Here is a 22,436-nt window from a genome sequence, read left to right as displayed (position 1 = left end):
TTGTTCGCACTTAGCTTTGGAATTCCTCACAGTCATGAAGTTGTGTAAGTAAGGGATGAATAAAATGTCTTCTCTTATGTGAGCTGACATTCTTTGTGAACATCCTTGGGGCCATAGACAGGCCAAAGGGGAGGACCTGAAATTGCAAGTGTGTTAAGTGTCCCTGAATGTTGACTGCTACTCTCAGGTACTTTTGGTGATTTTGGTAAATAGGCACATGGTAATTGGCATCTTGGAGGTCTATAGTTGCCATAAAACATCCTGGAAACAACAGTTTTACTGTTGACTCGATCGTTTCCATTTAGTAGTGTTTGGGGACTAAAAACCGATTTAGACTCTTTAGATTTATAATTGTCCTGAAAGATTGGTCTTTTTTTTTTCTTTGAAAGAGGGGACTGTAGAACCCTTTCCCTTGTTCTCCTTTTGGTACACGAGTCAGCGCCCTCTTTACTATAAGTGACACCACCTCCCTCTCTAGGGCTCTTTGATTTAACCCTGAGTACTGATCTTTCGTGATCACATATCTTTCTGGGGTGTGGGATTCTAATTTTAGCCCTTTCTCTATGGTGTCTAATATCCATGGGCTTATGGAAATCCTTTCCCAGGCAGGAACAAACTCGTTCAGCCTTCCACCTACCTGGGCTCTGGCATCATCATCTTCCTGATTTTTTAAGAAATCCAGATAAAAAATAACTATCCCCTTGCGAGGTCTTTCCTTTATTTCTGGACCCCTTCCATTTTGTGTACTTTGCCTCAGAACCATCCCTTGAGAGTTCTTCCTTGATGAACGGAAAGGTGTTTTGAATTTTGGGGCGCTGGTTTGGGGGAGTTCCTTTTTTTTTTTTTAATTTGAGTCTGAGGCCTTATTCAAAATCTTGTCCAAGGATTACCCAAAGAGATATTCACCCTTGAAAGGAATGCCACAGATCCTAGTCTTAGAGTCGAAGTCTCCAGTCCAATTGTTTAGCCAAAGGGCCCTTCTGTCTGAATTTGAGAAGGCACAGGCCCACGCTGTTTACCGGACAGCGTCCGCCGAGCCATTTGTAAGGAAACCTGCTGTTTTTGCTATGTCTGGAAGACTGGCAAGCAGTTGATCCCTTGGGCATTTTTTACTAATTTGCTCCTGTAATTGGCTCAGCCATACGCTCAGAGATCTCGCCGTACATGTGGCTGCTATATTTGGCTCAAAGACTGCTGCCCCCGATTCCCGGGCTTTCTTCAGAAAGCTTTCTGCTTTTCTATTATGTGGGTCTTTAAGAAGCCCTGCATCATCAAACGGGAGCACTGTATTTTGGGACACCTTGCACACCGCCACATCTTAGGTACTTTGTCCCAGATTTCTGAGTTCTTTATTTTAAAAGGGTACTTTTGTTTAATCTCCTTCGGGATAAAAGTCTTGTCTGGTTTCTTTCACTCTTTCCTAATTAGTGAGGCTATGTTTTTATGCACAGGGAAACATCTATGTTTACTGGCTGCAAGTCCCCTGAACATTAGATCCTGCGCCTTCCTAGGCCTGTCCTATAAAACACATGCCAGAAATAAAAATACAGGCATTGAGGACAAATTTTATCCAGGGATTAAACCTGATTTACTGCACCTGACGCAGGACTACCAAGGTTGGAGGGGCTGCTTCTGTAGGTTCTCCAGGCTGGCTGTTGTCCTCCATTTTGGAACACCTTGGGCAGTATGGTCTTGAGGAGGAGGGAGGTTTTTATCCTCCATCACCTTTCCGAGTCTGCCCCTGATTGAGTCAGGCATCAGGAATACGCTCTGTCCTGCACCATTCTTCTGGATCCTGCGGCCTATATTCAGGGATGCACTAGGCCATACCAGCCCGTGCCCCCGGAATGCTGTAGTCTCACATGCCAACTCCCAGAGATGCACCTCGCCACCGGAAGTGACTTTGGACGCTTTCCTGGGTTCCGGGGAAGCACCACTCCATACCAGGCCATGCTCCTGGAACTGACGTCACTGCCTACTTCCTGCTCCCAGTCCGGCCGTGCTCCTGGAGCGATGTCACTTCCCGCCGGCTGCTCAGCTCGTCAGGGACCCCGGATGACAATCCATGTTGGTGATGCTGAGACCTCTGCCCCAAGTAAGATATTCACTCCCCGGCAGCACAGGGGAGCTGTAGGGTCTCCCTCAAGGACAGGAAACCACAGAGGCATACTAGAGGGCTCCGCCTTTTAAAGCTGTAGGGTTTCCTGTCCTTGGGGGCAGATCCTCTCTCTCCATGGTGCTGTCGTTGGGAATGAAAAATGTGTGATACTGCTGTAGCCCTAATAGCTCCAGTAAATGATGCCTCTGTAGAGATAATCTAGGTAAGAAAAATTGGCCAATTGGGTTTTCATCTTCTTGGTTTAGCAATTTCATGCTTCAGTAAAAGGTCAGCACTTTATTTGCTATTGAGTTCTGCAATTTTTATTGCCTGGATTACAACATAGTTCTGACTATGAGCTAAGCACCACTACCTGTGTTTCCTTTACTATCTGCCTTGGGGAGTGTTTTTAAGATCTGTGGATGAATGTTTCCCTCTCCGTCTTACTAATTAGCTGTTATCTGGAACTTGCAGTGCTGGTGAGCATTACTCTCTTTTTCACTCTGTAAAGATAATCTTACCCCACATGTTGGTTTGTGAAAGGGGAGAGAGGCAGACATTTTGTTATTTTTGTTATAAAATTAAAAACTGTAATAAAATATATTTCATTTCTTCCTGTTTCTTACACCAGAAGTGTTACTCCTGTCCCTATCTGGAGTACTATTTTTCATGAGGCACAAGCCACTAATAAGATGCGCCAAATTCATTAAGTGTCATCTCTTAATGAATTTGGCACATCTTATTGCTGTATGAAACACCAGTCCTAATGAATTGGGGCCTAAGACTTTGTTTTACAAGAACCAAAGGGTAGAATTTTGTAATTGTTTATTGTACATAAGAATTATTTAACACCAGAGGTATTGTCAAAGGTGAATCACAAAAGGGACCCGAGTATCCCAAGTGTCAGATTAACCCATCATATCTTATTGTTATGCTATGAAGTCTAAATTTTTGGGGGTCAGGTTATTGAGACAATTGAGGAAGCCTTTAAAATTAAATCCTCTTAAATCAATAATAAGTGTATTGGGGAAAAGAAAAGACAATCAGTTCCTAATGATGGTGAAAAACTACTATACTTAGCATGGAAAGTGCTTTTATAAATATGGATTCCATCAGATGAATCTACAGAGAAAGAATGGATCGTAGCTGTAAATAATAACTTGCAACATGAACATGTTTATTACTGTAATATACATACACTAAAGACATTTGTTCAGACATGGAGATTGTGGATTTAAAGAAACTGCAATGAATGGTAGATGACTGATACTGGGAGTTAGGAAAAAAGAGGCAGAAATGTTAGGCTTCCTAGTCGTCCTATGGCAGCACATAATGGGTTAATACTTTACCCCTGGCTGGAACAGAAAATAGGTTAATAAGCAATTAAATACTTAACCACGTCAAAATGACCACTCCCACAATCCATCCCATAAAAGTGGTAAGGAAACGCCATACCATTGTATTTTTTCTTCTTCGTGTTGGAACAGAAGACTTATTCGTGTTGTAGCAGGTTCGCTATACTTTTACAGAAGTTCCTCAGCTCCTGCAGAGTATATTCCTCCCTGTATACAATAGGGGTTTTCTTGTCCCTCAGAGTAGAAGACTGGGCTGACTGAATACAAAGGAATTTCTCCCTAAGTCAAAGTTTGTTAATCATGTCCAGATTATTGTGGCTTATGGTATTGGTGCAAAGTACTGTGGCTTCCATTGTTTGCCTCCAATGGCTATTAATTTTTACTACTGACCCGTCCCCACTCTCTTTTTTCTCTCCCTGCAGTAAATTGTGCCATGCTGAGTCTCGTATGCACGTTGTAGAGGGAAACGCTGACGGAGTCATATAATCTGATCCGGCACCCGTTCTCTCTGGCCGACAAGCATCCTAAGGGACAGATCCGGCATCACATCTGCGCATGCATGGGCTATGACGTCAGCAGGGCCCTCTGTGGAGATATAATGGTGCCCAGGGGAGGACTGGACTGTTGCTCAGGGAGCCATGCTAACGGTATGCTTTTTTTTCTTGGCTCTTGCTTTCCCATACATGTCTGCCCCTCAGAACAGGAGAAGAAGTTCTAGACATAGACTTTACTCCTGCTGTGATCAGCCATTAGCCAAGGACTGTGATAAAGACATGTGCTCTGACTGTCTTTCTCTTGAGCTGGCAACCTCCGTTCAATGGGAAGCGTTCATTTTTCTCAGCTGGTTTAAAATTCAGTTATCTGATGTTTTTCAGGACTTTCAAGATCCCTCAAGGTAAAAAAGAACTAAACAACATAAAGAAGCTGTACCTCAGTGGGCAACTGCCTCTTCCTCAACTGATTTAGAGGAGGGGGTTACTTCTGATGCATCTATGAACTATTCAATGTAGAACCTATACCTGCTGCATAGCAAGTCTGTACCATCTCTCATTAAAGTTGTAAAGACAACTGTGGAGACAGACAAGAACATTGATAATAGGGCGAAGAAACAAATGCTATTTTATTTTCCTCCAGCAAAGGACATTTTTTCAGTATATAACAGCATAACCTTTAAGGCTGTCTTCCTTGTTGCAATAACTACAGCTAGACACATTGGTGAGATCCAGGCCCTTTCTATTCAAGATCCATACCTGAAGATCCAGGAAGACTGTCTCGTCCTAAGACTAAACCCAGCTTTCCTACCTAAGGTAGCTACCGATTTCCACAGGAGTCAGGAGATCGTCTTGCCTTCCTTCTGTCAAAATTATACTAATCAGAGAGAACTTTCTTTCCACTCACTGGATGTTAAAATAACAATTCTACAACACCTGAAGAGCACGGAAGACTGGATAACTGATTCAAACCTTTTTATCCAATTCGGTGGAAGAAACAAAGGAAGAAAAGCATCAAAAATCTACTCTTGCTAGGTGGATAAAGTCAACAATCAGCTCAGCTTACATTGAAGTTGGAATATCTCCCCCGGAGAACATCAGAGCTCACTCAATGTCTACTTCATGGGCAGAAAGAACGGGGGCCTCTGTGGATCAGATCCGCAGAGCAGAGATTTGGTCAAGTCTAAGTACTTTTTGTAGACATTACAGATTGGACGTTCTGTCAAATCAACAGATGGTCTTTGGGAAGAAAGTCCTCCAAGCACTAATCCCACCCTAAAAGAGTTATTTGATATTTCTCCTGGTGGTGCTGTCAGGAAGGACGTCCTGGAAAGTAGGAATCAGGCTATGTGCCCACGATGCAGAAATACTCCAGATTTTTTCCTGAGCGTTTCTGCATCTCCCTAGCAGAAAAAACGCATGCGGATTGTACATGCGTTTTTCCTGCCAGGGACAAGCGGATGTGAAGTGTTCTCCAAGCAATTTTAGCATCACTTGGAAAGTGCTTGACAACTTGGTCACACTATATAAATCCATGCAAACGGCATAGATTTATATAGTGTGACCGAAAGAATGGTAAAAATTAAAAAATAAATATATACATACCTTCTGATGGCCCCCAGAGTCTATCTTCGATCGTCCTGGCTTGCCGGTAGCTCACGGTACACTGAAGGACCTGCAATCACAGGTCTAAATGACGTCAGGGCAGGTCATTCAGTCCACCGCGATCTGCCGGCAAGCGAAGACAAGCACACCGGTGGCCATCAGAAGGTAAATATAATATTTATTTTTTATTTTATTCATTTTTTTACAGGTTCTATGGTACCCGTGTCCGGAGGACAGTCTCCTCTCCTCCAGACCCGGGTACCATCCGCACATTGAAACGCTTGGATTCCGCATGTACAGATCCAGTGATGCGGAATCCAAGCGTTCCAATGTAAGTCAATGGCGGCAAAAACGCAGCGCTTCTGCAAAATAATTGGCAGTGCTGCGTTTTTATCCACAATGATAATCCGCATGTGCTGTGCAAATGCTGTGGAAATTTCCGCTGCGGATTATCATTGGGGAACATGGCAGGCCTTCTACCAAGAGTTTTTTAAGCGTTTCTGCAGCGGAATTGCCGCTGCAGAAACTCTTAAAAAACGCATTGTGGGCACATAGCCTTAGTCCTACCGTTAATGGTATTTCCAGGAGTCCATCATGACAGCACCATTACATTCCCTTCCCTTGGATTTCCTGTCTCCTACGTGAAGTAGATGTGTATAGAAGGAAATTCAATAAACACATTTGTTGCATCCACCCTGGTGTGGTACTTGGAAAGTCACTGGAGGGTGGTGGTGGGGAGGGGCTATTTAACCTCTTCTGTATTTCTTGTCCCTATCAAGGATGAGAAGGATGACCTCCTGGTGGCGCTGTCATGATGGACTCCTGGAAATACCATTACCGGTAGGACTAATTCCGACTATTTTGTTTTATTGCAGCAAATATATACATGGTAGATATAATGCAAATATATATACATCTCTTTGGGATGGAGTGTGGTAGTGGTCAGTTTCACGTGGTTAATTATTTAATTGCTTATTAACCTATCAACTGTTCCAGCTGGAAATAAAGCATTAATCCATTATGTCCCGCCTACGGACACCTGGGGAAAAAAATTTCAGGTGAGAAAATGTTTTGACTATTTTTTTTTGAGGGGTGGGGAGGGGGTGCGAAGGGAATCGCAATGCTCTTGTCCATATAGTGAATATACACATATTGCAAACACTTCGGCCAACATGATAAGAGTCACGGATAGGAGGTGTGGAAGAAACACAGCTCACACCCCATAGCCGTGAGATATTGCCTACTCAAAGATATATTTATAAACACTGGAGAAAACTGAGTATGAGGCATATAAAAAACTTTATTAGTTATAACATAAATTCATAGTGAAAAATAATTACATTACAAATATGTGCAAATTGCAGAACAAGTCAATGAACAGGAATTCCCCAAAGGGTCCCCGCAAACACAATACAGCAGAGATTAGAGGTCAAATAAGCCCAAAATCCTAATTGTAACTACGGGCAACCTAGTCCTTATATGAGGAAAGGGGAACAAAATGACCCAATGAGTAGCAGGGTAACACTATAAAGGGGAAACAATCGAAAGATTCATATAAAAACTGGTGGCAAGAGCAGGACTCACAAAGTGACACAAGCAACTCAGGAGATTAGCTGAGTTTCAAACATTATAGTGTTATTAAACAGCCGTACTATGTGGCATGTAAGTAAAAATAACTCACCAATAAGGTCACCAGAAATTGCTCTAGGAAGGGGGGGACAAGGCAAGAGCGGGCAAATGTGGAAGATACAAGCCTCGACGCGCGTTTCGCGGGGTTTGCTTTATCAAGAGGCGTTGCACATATTTGTAATGTAATTATTTTTCACTATGAATTTATGTTATAACTAATAAAGTTTTTTACATGCCTCATACTCCGTTTTCTCCAGTGTTTATGAATATACACATATATAACAATATTAACCCCTTTATGTAGTTATAACTCTGGAATGCTTCATCATATCCCATTGATTTTGAGACTGTTTTTGTGACACTTTATAATAATGGTAAATTTAGGTATTTTAAAAAATATCAGAAATTTGACAAAAAAATGTTTTAAAAATTGCAATTTTCAAACTTTGAATGACTATCCCTTTAATCCCAATAGTCATATCACACAAAACATTAATAAATAACATTTCCCTCATGTCTGATTTACATCAGCACCATTTGTAAAGTGTTGTTTTATTTGGTTAACATTTTAGAAGGTTTAAAAATGTATCAGTAATTTTTCATTTTTTTCAAGGAAATTTACAAAACTTATTTTTATAGGGAACAATTCAGTTTTGAAGTCACATTGGGGGTTCTAGATGTTGGAAACCACTCAAAAATCATACCATTTTAAAAACTGCACCCCTCATCGTATTTAAAATAGCTTTCAGGTAGTTCATTAACCCTTCTGGTTCTTTTCAGGAAATAATGGAAAGTGGCATGAAAATAATGAAATAGTTTATTTTTATCACCTACATTTTTATAACTTCTGAACAGGCCGCTATTGCCAGAAGACTCTAAGGCCGTTATTTTTCCATGAACTGCCAAGGCAAACATCAGGACCACACAATCAAGATCTCAGGGTGCCGTTGAGGTTAAAGAGGGAGCCCCCACACTACTATTTAGATTCTGTAGTCACTATTGACAGCAGAATCTTAGGGGTTAAACGGCCATGGTCGGTGCCAACACTGATCGTGGCTAATGCAGCAAGTTGTCAGCTATAGTGTACAGGTGACAGTTACAGGATAGTCTCTTATATCTCAGGTCAGTAAAAAGACATCTATTGGTAGTGATGTCTATTAGGAACTACATATATTTTAATTCTAATGTAAGTTCTAACTTGCTTTTCCTTTCTCCTTTCTCTCTCTAGTGTGAGTACTGTAATGGGTAACTAAGATTGATTTATGGTGAAAACATTTCCCACATTCTGAACATGAAAATGGCTTCTCCCCAGTGTGAGTTCTCTGATGGCGAACTAAGATTGATTTCTGGGTATAACATTTTCCACATTCTGAACATGGATATGGCTTTTCCCCTGTATGAACTACCTCATGCCTAATAAGCTTTGATTTCTTGTCAAAATATTTCCCACACTGTGAACAAGAAAATCTTTTCTCCTTTGTGTGAATTGTTTTATAAGCAACAAAAGACATTTCGAGGGAAAAATTATTTCTATTTTCTGCACTTGGTAATAGTTCCTTCGCTCTAATAGCAGTTTGATTTTTAAAGTGACTTTTATTTTCCGTAATAGCCTGTGATGAATCAGAAGTTTGGACCTGTTTAAGAGGATCAGATGACAGATCTTTGCTGTGAAGGAATGATAAAATATCTGGAGTAATTGCATTCACTTCAGTTATATCTTGTGTGATCCCAAGGTCATCTGATTTAAAACTTGCAGATGTCACTTGTCCCTGTGATCTCCGGGTACAGCCATCTGCCAAGAATAAAGATTATTATTTTTGAATAAAATATCCTTCAAAATAAATTTGTATAACATTTCTAAAATATACATAGAAATTGCAAGTTATGTAGACAAAACTAGCTGACAATCAAACATTAGATCTCAGAGCACGAATGAGTAGAGCATGATGGTCGACCCTGTTTGTTTGTTCTTTCTCCTAAATACTGGAATAATTCACCAGCAAAAAATGTTATGTAGGCCAAAATGATACTAATAAAAACGTACATGATAAATTGGTCTCAGAAAATGCCAACAAAAAAGGAAAATAATGGTTTTTTTTTTGCAATATTCAGAATTTTTTCCCAAGACTTAAATAGAAAAACAGAAACGAACTATCAATGTTTGTTATCGCTGTAATCAACCTGATGTGGACAATTATATCGCCAGACACTTTTTACAGCAAAGTAACGCCATAAAAGCAATACCCAAAAAACAATGGCAGCATTGCATTTTTCAGAATTTTGTTGCAGTTAGAATTTCTTTCAGTACATTTTATGGTAAAAGGAATGGTGTCATTCAAAACTACAACTTATCCTGCAAAAAGACAAGTGCTAACACATCTATACCAGCAAGAAAAAAAAGTTATGGCTCTTGGAAGAAGAAAAGGAAAACACAAAAGTGCAAAAATGAGAAATACTCTGGTTCTTAAAGGGTTAACTTCACTTGCTCTTGTTATAAAGGGGGACTTTTATTTTCTGGCCTCTAAGACTCAACCATGGATCGCTCCAGTTCAAGTTCTTATATAATGGACATTTGTAGAATTCTTAACAGAGGAAATATCTTTCTGGCTCGTGAAGGTAAAAATATCAGACCTTTATATATTAAAAGGAACATGTCACCAGGTTTTCCCCATGTGAAGTACGGCCACCACTATTAGGGCCTCTTTTATAGCATATTAGAATGCTGTAAAGTCCCAAATCCACTCAGTAGATCCCAAAAAGAGGAATTAGACCTACTGGTAATTATATTTCCCGGTAGTTCAGCGGGACAGGAAACCAAGAGGTAGTCCTTCATTGACCTATACAGGGACAGGATCACAGAGCATTTAAAAGGCTGCTCCCACCTCCACCCTTTTGTGTCTTTCAAATTACCACAGAAGGATGGATGTAAATGGTCTATAGGAACCAACAGAAACTCAAAGAATGGTGCTGTCCTGAGGGACTACCTGGAAATAGATTTGCTGGTAGGTCTAATTCCCCTTTTCCACTATGTCCCTCCGGACAGCATACAGGAGTAATACCAGAGAAATAGCACTGAGGATGGACAGAAGCCCTGAAGGACCATAGTCCCAGACAAGAATTAGGCTAGATATCGTAGCTGATCTGTACGATCAGAAGAAAATATAGACAATAGAATCAATTTAACAAGCACTTGAGAACCTATGAATTGCATCTCCAGATCCCTAACCAGGAACAATATGTCCGAATTTAGATCCATAATATCCAGTAACAGCAAAGCCCTGAAGAAACAGATTAGGATGAAATCTTTTTAGAGCAGGTAAGGGTGTGGCCTCCCTTCCTTTGAGCTGGACATTACATTTAAATAGCTTCCCATTTGCTGCGTGTTCATGGTCGGGAATCGGACCTGGTCAGCCCTTATTCACACAGATGTCACTATGACACATGGTAAGGTTTTAATACTAGAGATTAGGACCATCCCGAATTTGGGTACACCTCGACGCTGGTGGGATGGCTTTTACGCTTTTTTTAACCATTTCGCAACCTTGGGTTTTGTCGTTTTTGCATTTTCGTTTTTTGCTCCCCTTGCTCCCAGAGCCATAGCGTTTTTATTTTTTGGTCAATATGGCCGTGTGAGGGCTTATTTTTTGCGGGACGAGATGTACTTTTCAATGGCATTACTAGTTTTACCATATTGTGTACGGGAAAACGGGAAAAAAAATTCCAAGTGCGGTGAAATAGCAAAAAAAAGTGCAATACCACAGTTGTTTTTTTATTTATTTTTTTTACCACGTTCACTGAATGCTAAAACTGACCTGCCATTATTATTCTACAGGTCATTACGAGTTTGGAGACACCAAACATGTATAGGTTCTTTTTTATTTAAACCCTAGAACGCATGACCATAAAAATCTACACTTTCATATACCTGGGGCCTTTTATGCCCGTGTGCAAATAACATGGAATAACTATATACCTGAGGAATACCTAGAGATTCAAAATTCTAACTAAAGTAATCTTGCAGAAAATAGAAAACAATTAACAGGGCGGGCCTGCGAGGCCCCAGGTATGCGTTCTAGGGTTAAGTGGTGAAAAAAAATTCCAAAATTTGGTAAAAAAAAAAAAAAAAAAAAAAAAGGCGCCATATTCTAAGACCTGTAGCGTCTCCATTTTTCGGGATCTGGGGCTGGGTGAGGGCTTATTTTTTGCGCGCCGGGATGACATTTTTTATTGATACCATTTTGGGGTAGATCCGATGTTTTGATCGCCCGTTATTGCATTTTATTGCAATTTTGCGGCGACCAAAATACGTAATTCTGGCGTTTAGAATTTTTTTCTCGTTACACCGTTTACCGTTCGGATTAATTATTTTTTATTTTGATAGATCGAGCGATTCTGACCACGGCGATACCAAATATGTGTATGTAGTTTTTTTTTTTTTATATTTTATTTTGAATGGGGCGAAAGGGGGGTGATTTAAACTTTTATATTTTTATTTTTTTTTTAATATTTTTAAAAACTTTTTTTTTTTTTTTTTTTCACTTTTTGCATACTTCTATAGTCTCCATAGAAGACTAGAAGCAGCAACTGTTCGATCGCCTCTGCTACATACAGGGGATCAGCAGATCCCCTGTATGCAGCAGAAATGGTCCTGTGCTATGAGCGCCGACCACTAGGTGGCGCTCATAGCGACCAGCTCATGACAACCGCAGGCGTCTGCAGCAGATCCTGGGTTGTCACGCCCACCCATCGGTGACCCACGATCACGTGACGGGGGTCGCCGATGGGCGGGGCTTATGACGCTCTTCCCGAAAGCGCGCGTTAAATGCCGCTGTCGGAGATTGACAGCGGCATTTAACATGTTAACAGCCGCGGGCACATGTCAGCTGTAATAATCAGCTGACATGTGCTCGGTTCAGTGCGGGCTCAGCGCCGGAGCCCTCACTGAACCGGGGATTACAGCCTGTGCTTACTAATACGTCACAGGCTGTAAAGGAGTTAATCAAAAACGGTGCTTACTAAGTACCTAATGTTATTTATATTCACTATTGCTTTTACTTAATTACTTACAGAAGGGTATATGTTTATTTTGTTTCTGCCTTAGTATTTATAAACACCGCAGCCATAGAATAGACATTGAACACCTCTTATTCCACAGAAAAGGATGATGAACTAAACCCGGGTACAGACCAGCTTACCATAACACAAGGAGTCCTGCAGGACAGAGGCCTGGATTGCCGAAGGACAAATCCAATAACCTTTAGGAAATGTATAAATGGGTACAGCATTGGGATGTTTATACACTGCTCAAAAAAATAAAGGGAAACCTTAAACAACAGAATATAACTCCAAGTAAATCAAACTTCTGTGAAATCAAATTGTCCACTTAGGAAGCAACACTGATTGACAATCAATTTCACATGCTGTTGTGCAAATGGAATAGACAATAGATGGAAATTATTGGCAATTATCAAGACACCCTCAATAAAGGAGTGGTTCTGCAGGTGGGACCACAGACCACATCTCAGTACCAATGCTTTCTGGCTGATGTTTTGGTCACTTTTGAATGTTGGTTGTGCTTTCACCCTCGTAGTAGCATGAGACGGACTCTACAACCCACGGAAGTTGCTCAGGTAGTGCAGCTCATCCAGGATGGCACATCAATGCGAGCTGTGGCAAAAAGGTTTGCTGCATCTGTCAGCGTAGTGTCCAGAGGCTGGAGGCGCAGGAGACAGGCCAGTACACCAGGAGACGTGAAGGGGGCCGTAGGAGGGCAACAACATAGCAGCAGGATTGCTACCTCCGCCTTTGTGCAAGGAGGAACAGGAGGAGCACTGCCAGAGCCCTGCAAAATGACCTCCAGCAGGCCACAAATGTGCATGTGTCTGCACAAAAGGTTAGAAACCGACTCCATGAGGGTGGTATGAGGGCCCGACGTCCACAGATGGGAGTTGTGCTCACAGCCCAACACCCTGCAGGACGCTTGGCATTTGCCACAGAACACCAGGATTGGCAAAGTTGCCACTAGTGCCCTGTGCTCTTCACAGATGAAAGCAGGTTCACACTGAGCACATGTGACCGACGTGAGTCTGGAGAAGCCATGGAGAGCGATCTGCTGCCTGCAACATCCTTCAGCATGACCGGTTTGGCAGTGGGTCAGTAATGGTGTGGGGTGGCATTTCTTTGGAGGGCAGCACAGCCCTCCATGTGCTCGCCAGAGGTAGCCTGACTGCCATTAGGTACCGAGATGGGATCCTCAGACCCCTTGTGAGACCATATGCTGGTGCGGTTGGCCCTAGGTTCCTCCTAATGCAGGACAATGCCAGACCTCATGTGGCAGGAGTGTGTCAGCAGTTCCTGCAAGATGAAGGCATTGAAGCTATGGACTGGCCTGCCCGTTCCCCAGACCTGAATCCGATTGAGCACATCTGGGACATCATGTCTCGCTCCATCCACCAACGTCACGTTGCACCACAGACTGTCCAGGAGTTGCCGGATGCTTTAGTCCAGGTCTAGGAGGAGATCCCACAGGAGACCAAAAGAAACCTCATCAGGAGCATGTCCAGGCGTTGTAGGGAGGTCATACAGGCACGTGGAGGCCACACACAATACTGAGCCTCATTTTGAATTGTTTTGATCACTCTGTAGTGTGTTTTTACACTTTAATTTTGGGGGTGACTCCAAATCCAGGCCTCCATTGGTTAATAAATTTGATTTCCATTGATGATTTTTGTGTGATTTTGTTGTCAGCACATTCAACTTTGTACAGAACAAAGTATTCAATGAGAATATTTTATTCATTCAGATATAGGATGTGTTATTTGAGTGTTCCCTTTATTTTTTTGACCAGTGTACATTACACACCTAGAAGCCCACTGATGTCTATTCTAAATCCATAAATCTCTAGGCCTCAAGTAAGGAGTTGGACCACTATTGAAGCTAAAGAAATATACAACCGCAGTCTGTCAGGTAACTGCCCCTGACGTTACCAATGCTGGGTTCATCATCACACCATCTGGTAAAGGAACACTGTGGGTTATAGTTAAATTAGTGACAAAATGTACAACTGGTGGAAGGTTGAACTTGATGGACCTAGGTCTTTATTCAACCTACGTAACTATGATGTTAATTACAGAGGGAGTTTGGACCCTGGGATTGATGAAAGCAGCCTCAATAAATGCACTTACCATGATTTTTTTTTAATTGAAAGCCCAAATTCGTGTCTTTACCTCAGTGCTCTTAAAAAAGAGACAAAGTGCCACAAAAAAGTGCACTAGGATGCTGGTCTCTTGAAACTCTATCCAAAAGGAGAAGGGTCCCCCAAACCTTTCCCTGTCCCTCAGAGCCAGAAGACCACAGCGAGGGACAGGGACTTAAGGCTTCTTTTAGCCAAAGTCAAAGGATACCCAATCCTATACCCACCCTCTGCCCGAGTTCGTCACCCAAGCAAGAAACTGGGAGCCTAAGCCTATGCTCCCCTCCCGGAAAAGGAGTCACGTTGCCCCCTACCAGAAGAGAGGGGGCCTCAATGCCCCCTTTCCCTGAAAGATGGGAGTAAGGGGGGAGCGGAACCTAATGGCCACATACTCCCTCCCTGGACCTGCCAAGACAGGAACCCATAAGGGAACCATCCTGACAAAATTGTAACAAAAGCGACCACATGTGAAGGTTCCTCAGTGTAATACTGACCGGGAATTTAAAAAATTCCCCATCCAAAGGCTAAAAGGCCCAGAAAAGAGTGTGAGCAACGAAGAGTTAAAAGAACTGCTAGTGTAAAATGTGCCAAAACTAAAGGGGGTTTCAATCCCAGTGAGTTAAGGCGCCACATGATCACCACTCCTGGGGCACTTCACGCTTTCAATCTTCCTTGAACAAATGGTGTAGATCCTGGGGGCCATGCTTTCCACCAGATGACTATATGAGCCACTTGGCATACTAACAGGCGCACAAAAAACAGTGTGCATTGGATCAATCTACATTGGCGGGCTGCTCTCTTACCAGCCTTTCTGAAAGATACTACAGTTGATCTTAGCCAGAAGGCAGAGAAGCGATCGGTTGTGCCATAAATAGTATATATGTTTCCCTGAGGCTTTTGGCATCAGTGAATTAAAACCATTAACCCCTCCAGCACTTTATGTGCAAGGAGGGGTTAAGTCTCCATTTTCAAAGGGCGAGTTTTATGAGAACAACCATAGAGAGTGTGAGGTTGTTCTCCATATCTCCTCCCCAGGGTATGGTCTGGGGAAAGTTTAAATACTTGGCCAGCTGAGGCATTCAGCGTTCAGTAGATCTGGAGTGAGGAACTCCAGATCTGTTTATGTGGAGCTATCCTGAACCACACAGAGTATCTGAACTCTGAGCAGGCAGATCCCTGCTTCCACAAAGACTGTACTTTTGTGTTGCCATTTTGCTTTGTTTTTCCTGTTTGCCCGGCGGGCTGTGTTTTCTTTTGTGGACTCAGTGTTGGTTTATGCTGCACTTTTTAATAAACCAACCAGAAGTTTTAAAGAGGCAGTGTACCTGAGTCTACCTCCGTGTGCAGCTGAGCGAGCTATCTACCACAATAGGAAAAATCATGAACTATTTTGTTATATCCGTAGCTCCTAATATAGGACTTCGGTCCAATTCAGAGAGCTGGTAGAAAGACACGGAAAGAACCCTTGCCCCCAGAGACAGGTTGCATAACCAAGGTTGAACTATATCCCCCAGACAATGGGTTTGGATTTGCACTTATATAAAACAGTTGTGTGGACATTTGCAAAAAAAAAAATTTCTTGGTAAACAGGACAGGTTACCAAACTTGGGCTCATTTAGCTTGGAAAAACAATGGTCTTAAAGCATTTCCACTACAGAGTGCAAATACGAGGGAACAGCAATAGATCTTCCCAATGATCTTTTATGCTTTGTCTGCAACAGCAACAGGTGGCCAAACTTTACGTCTAGAGGAAAGGTCTCTTCCCAATCACAGAGGACGACTCTTTACTATTAGAGCAGAGAGAATATGGATTCTCTACTATAACATGGTAATGTAATGCTTGATTCCCAACAAAGTACAAAGAGGGCCTGGACATCTCTCTTGATAAATATAGTATTAAAGGGTTTGGAAACTAGATTCTCTGGTGGGACGTTGATCCCGGAACTAAAGTCAGGAAGGATCTCTTGCCCTAATATAGTGAAATTAGCATCTGTCCCTCATGAGGTTTTAACTTCTCTTCCTGGATCAATATTATGTCATGTTCTAGGATGAACTCGATAGACATATGTTTTTCTTCAACCATAAACTAGAAAATAGAATACAGAGTATACCAATTAAAGGCAGAGTCCGTGAGAATGAGGCAAATGAAGTTGGATCCAGGTTCAGAGGCACTAGGCCCCTCTAACCAGAGTCAAAGATAGAGACACAAGATGTGAGGCACGAGACCTGAGGAGTGAGGTTAGAGGCACGCAGCTGGAGGCCCTAGTCATAAAATACTGACACATGAGACATAAGAGGCAGCAAGGCCAGAGGCGTACGACCCACAGAGGCCCAAGACAAGAGACTCGAGATTTACGAGTCCCGAGGTATATAAGGCCTAAGCATGGAGGCACGAGGCCCAAGCCCGGAGGTCAAAGGAACAAAGCTAAAGACCAGATGCCTGGAAGCAAGAGGTGTATGAGGCCCTGAGTCACGAGGCCCAGATGCACAAGGTGTAAAAGGCCTTCAGGCAAGAGGCCCGGAGGGGAGAGTTGTATGCGCTCAGAGGCGTGTGGCACGAGGCCAGAGCCGCACTAGGAGGTGGGAGGCATGAAGCCTAGCTTCCGTTCCTGAAACAAAACGTCAGCATCAGCACCTGAGGCCCAAGTCCCAGCTTCGGAATAAGGGTGTGTGGCTAGTATCAGACTGGAGGCCTAGTCCATCGATACTACAGTTACATAGTGCAATTACCTGTGCTGTCTCCACACCATCCTGTAGATTCACTCTTTCCTCCATTGTCGTAAATTTCACCTCCTCTCTACCCTGCCGAGGAGAGAGCAAACTACTGTAGTGCACATGCATTGGTTTTATTTCTGGGTCATCGGCACTCTTTGGCCTTCCCTGGCGCATGTGCAATTTATTCGATCCTCGGCTGGGCAGAGGAGTATGATCGGGACACTTTGTGGACGACATAGGATGCTTCATCCACAAGGAGGAAGGCGATTGTAAAAAGAGAGGAGGCACCAGATCAAGAGTGAAGGCACTGAATCAATACCAGCGATGCCAATTGGACCAGACCACTCCATCAGTGAGTATCATAAAATGTCTTTTTCTGGATCTGCAGAGTGGATTGGGGACTTTTTTTTTTGTACAGCATTCTAGTATGCTCTAAGAGGCGATAATGGTGGTGGCTGTACTTTATATGGGGAAAACCTGATGACAGGTTCCCTTTAATTACTGTCCTGTTTTGTTTTGCTAACTAAATTTTATGAAGCATTTAAATAATGTCATGTGGGTGGGCTGCCCGGCCTCCATGTGTCCACTGTGGGATAATACTAATGTCCCTCATTTCTAACAATGCCGAACTTTGGATAAAAAAGGGAATAATTATTGTCACAGATTTTAAAAGAGGGACTTGTTATACAAGTAGGATTAGAGGATTCAGATTTCTTTCCTTATTTGCAGATAAGACGTTCTATTCAGTTTTCACCCTGACTTTTCGTTTTGGGGGAACATATCCTTTCTTTTGATTATTTATTGTCAAGTGAAATCTGTAAAGTCAGAATTATTTCCCTGTAAAAACATTTGATGAATCGTCTTTCAGAAGAGAATAAATTCTGTAATCAGATCTTGGATTTATCTTAAACAATGGGAAATAATTGTAAATTCTGCTAATGTTCTTCTCTACGTCATATGAGAGAATGTTCCAATTTATGGTTATTCACAGGTTGCTCTGTCCCCGGCTTTATGCAGAAAATCGGATATATTAAATAAATATTCTAAATGTCCCAAGTGTAACTCAGAGGAGGCAGATCTATCTCATATGTATTGGGACTGCCGGGAAATTAGGGAGCCAGTTATCACATTTGCTGAGTCAAGATGGATTGTCCTACAAAGCATCTAATTTTGCCACGGTTGTTATCTGCAAGGGGGGTCTTTAAGGATTGGATAACTTCTAAAAATATAACAACAGCTTGGGTCAAGTTACATGTCCCAATAAATTAATTGCTGTGATAAGTAGAAGCAACGTTTAGGAAATATGGGCAAGAATTATGCTTTTTTTCTTCTTTTCTCTCCTCTGAATGTGTGTCAGTGAAGCATTTAAATAGAAAAAGAAAGGGAAAAAAATGATAATTGTATTATATTTCTTGTGTTTATGTGTCTACTGTTTATATTTGAGCATATAAATAAAAAGGACTTGGACTGGTGTCTCGTCATGAAAGCAAGGTCCACCATACAGATTATATTTTTTTCACATGATTTTCTATGCTGTCAGCACATTCTACATACGCTGTCATTTGGCTTTGCAGTTTAGAGATCTGGGAAGGTAAGGGTCAGCATCTTCTAATTCCAGGTAGTAGGAGCATTCTCCGGGCAGTAAGCTCTACCCGGAACAGGTCTCACTCCAACTGAAGGACTTCCAATGCCCAGAGTAATGGGGACAGCTTGGGTTTAGCAGGAGAATGGTGACTGCTTGATTGTGATATGGCCAGACTACACTGAAGATAAAGCAGCCACAGCCAAAAGAATCTGTGACTTATCTGCATTTAGTGGTTACAACTCACCTGGCCGATTATCTGTAGGAATCTCCACTTTACACTGCTCATCACCCCTCATATATGTCTCTGTAGTATTAATATGGATCAGATCTTTACCCTGAAACAAATATTGTACAAGTCACAGACAGATGGAGAAGTCACATCTATGATCAGCTCTAATCTTGTCATCTCCACCGTTCTCATTACACAAGTATAAAACATATAATACTGGTGGATAAAACAAGACTGAGCACAAGAACTTCACAGCCGTCTACACATCGTAGGGGAGATCTCATTACATCTTCTCTCCATCTACCTGATGATCCTGAGGAACATCGGGATTTTCTTGTTTACAGTCTTGAGGAAGAAGAGGACGGGGACATCTCTCTGGTGTTGTCCTCTTACTGAATAGAACTGGAGGAAACACATCCAAGGACTGAATTCATTCTTTACATACAGATAATTATAGGTTGTGTGTATATTTAGTTCTGTCTGTTACCTGGTGATGTGAGGGGCTGGGGAACCTCCATCATGACGTCCTTGTACAGATCTCTGTGTCCTTCTAAATACTCCCACTCCTCCGTGGAAAAATAGACAGCGACATCCTGACACCTTATAGGAACCTGACACATAAAATGATGCTGTCATCCCCCTAATTCCTTCATAGTGTTACTGTATAATATGCCAGCATTCCCAGCCTTGTCACCTCTCCAGTCAGCAGCTCAATCATCTTGTAGGCGAGTTCTAGGATTTTCTGGTCATTGATGTCATCATGTATAAGGGGGTTAGGTGGAGGTTCCATCATTGAGCTCAAGGGTCTTCCAAATCCCTCAGACACAGGGGTTTGACAGCGCTTACTAGAGGTCTCCTTCACTACTGTGTAATCCTGGTTATGGAGAGACACATTAATAAATCTCACTACAGACATTTCCAGAGTCCTCACCTCTCCAGTTCTGTCCATCTGTTATTCCCATAGATAAGAATGATGTAATGTGAGGTCATCAGAATCTCTCACCTCTCCAGTAAGCCGGCAGAGGATCTCTAGGGTGAGGTGTATTATCCTCTCTGCCATCTTGTTCCTATCCATCCTTGATGGGTTGATCTGGAAAATTCTTTAATATAGAAGATCTCCACTGAGAGGATCTGATATTGTAGGGACCTGAATGGGAAAAGATGAGCCAATGTAACATCATAAAAAAAAATCATGTGTAATAATACAATTACTGGAGATCATAAGGGAACACATGAGGAGATAGAAAGTGTAGATGTTGTATTGTAAGATTGTATACACTGGAACATTAGTTGAATTGGTGACAGTCAGTTTGTCCCAGTCACTGGCTATTTTGGTCACTGCTTCAGCTGCTGATTAGCTGTAGAGATCGTATGTGACCAGGAAATACAGGGACTGGAGGGGGACCAATCAGTGGTGGTAAAAGGGTTGTGGTGGCTCATTAATGTGAGTAATAATGTTTTTTACTTTTCTCCAGTTTTCATCTTTTTCTTTTTTATATTTACTAATAAAACCTATATATTTAGGCCACACACAACAAGTAGTTTCTTCCTCGATGTCTGCAGCTGAATACGTTTCTCATAGACTCATCTTCCATAATACTAATTCTCGTCTCATTTACCGAATCAGCATTAGCAATACTGCAGACGATATTTATTACACATGAATGAGAAATAACTACTTCATGATGAGGACGACATCTTCATTTTCTACTATGGCTCTATATACATATCTGGCCAGAACTGACTACATCACCACCAGCTGCCTGTATGAATATTTCCCGTCTTCCCCGGGCTGTAATCTTCTATCGTGTTAGATCTCTTGTCTGATTCACACCCAGAAGCGTGAGGAATTTTTCTTTCCAAAAACACCAGGGACAGGAGGTATTTGTAACCTACAGCAATTATTGTTATAAAGTCTGGACAGTGTTGTAGCATTTTTTAAATGTTTTTTTCCTCTGGGTATTATATTTTTTCCTGCCATTTTCCCTTTATTATAAGAAAATCGTCAGAAAAAAAGCAGTGTGTTATAAAATTTCAAAATAAAATTGGCAGTAACAATTTTTTAGAAAAACCTTGGAAAAAGCACAAGACACCTGTTGCTCCTTTTTATCAAATGTTAAAGGGAACCTGTCATGTTTTATCTACTATGTAAACTGCCCCCATTGCGTTGTAGTTATGAGTTAGTTATGAGCATGCGTGGGGAGCCGCGACTCATAGTGCATGTGCAGTGAAGCTGAAAACTACACAGTTCCACTTACATCAGCGCTCACCGGGAGCAAAATCCAAATGCGTGGGTAGCACCAGCCCGGACTAAATCCGAGGATCACACCCCTATGACTAAACGAGCAGGTAGGATATAAGTGTATAAAATGTTATAGACTCATGATATTAGCACTAATTTTACTGAAAAAAAGCTTGTTAGTGATGTACATTGCATCACTAACAACACTATGTGGGCAGTTTACATAGTGGATAAGCCATGACAGGTTCCCTTTAAACATTTGATTAAAAAAAAAAAAAAAAAAACTCCTTTCGGCACCACAACGTTCATGTTTGTGACATGGATGGTATGAGCACGGCTGCATTAATAATCCCGGCTGTTTAATTATTTGCTCCTGTTAAAAACAAACATAGCATTTAAGAATATTGTCAGAGTTACGTGGCTCCTCGTTCAGCCCAATGCCCCCGTCACTACTTGATGGTGGAGTGCTGCTGGGTTACTGCGGTACCAGGAGGCTCAGAAATGTTCTCTGGGCCTCAAACATATGAAAGTCTATGAGGCCCTGCCAGAGACAGAGTGTAATAAGATACCTCTTAGGCCCCATACACATTAGACTAAAATCAGGTAAAACCGCTGATTTGAGCAGGATCGGCTGCTGCCTAATGTATATGGAGGCCTCCTGACAGATGATAGGTGAGTGAAGGATCAGTTATGCTTGATTACAGAGGTCGATCCTTTTGTTCCCCCAGAAGATAATCCTCTGCCACAGGAATCTGCCAGCAGCTCTCTCATACAGACCACAGGAAGGTTCAGGCAACCAGAGTGTTCATGTGTATGGGGGAGTCAGGAGAAATAGCCATCAGCAGCATGATCGTTTGGCTGACAGCTATCTAATGTGTATGGGGCCATTAGTATTACACTGACAGGAGGGATAATACACCGCACTACAGCAGTACAGTGCATCACCGGAGCAATCAGAGGCTTGTATGTTGTATGATCGCATTAATGAGGGTTGTGGAAAAAAGCTTAAAAATAGGTTGCAAGTGAATAAAAAAATACAAATATCACAGTTTTATCAATAAGAAATATACATCACTATAGAGAAAACAATCTCCCTGCACAATGTTAGTGAAATCATGTCCACAACGACTTTATTATACTCTATTATATTATACAGCTATCGTGTGATGATTATCTCATATGTCCGGGGTTCAACCGTACAGACATTAAGAATGGGGCTAAGTGAGTATTTATTAGTCAGTGGGGTGGGTGGTATCAAACTGTGGGGGGGGGGACTGGACATGTAGCATTATACT

The 22,436-nt window shown here is 41.9% G+C and overlaps 1 pseudogene; it reads right to left on the bottom strand.

The window, feature by feature from the left end:
- Positions 1-1,966: 1,966 nt before the first annotated feature.
- LOC141270695 (uncharacterized) overlaps positions 1,967-22,436 on the bottom strand; it is a 91,295-nt pseudogene continuing 70,825 nt past the window's right edge.

The sequence above is a fragment of the Phyllobates terribilis genome, unplaced genomic scaffold, assembly GCF_046119375.1.
Source record: "Phyllobates terribilis strain yellow unplaced genomic scaffold, ASM4611937v1 Scaffold_5__5_contigs__length_657084704, whole genome shotgun sequence".
Lineage (NCBI taxonomy): Eukaryota > Metazoa > Chordata > Amphibia > Anura > Dendrobatidae > Phyllobates > Phyllobates terribilis.
This window is presented reverse-complemented; position numbering and strand designations above follow the sequence as displayed.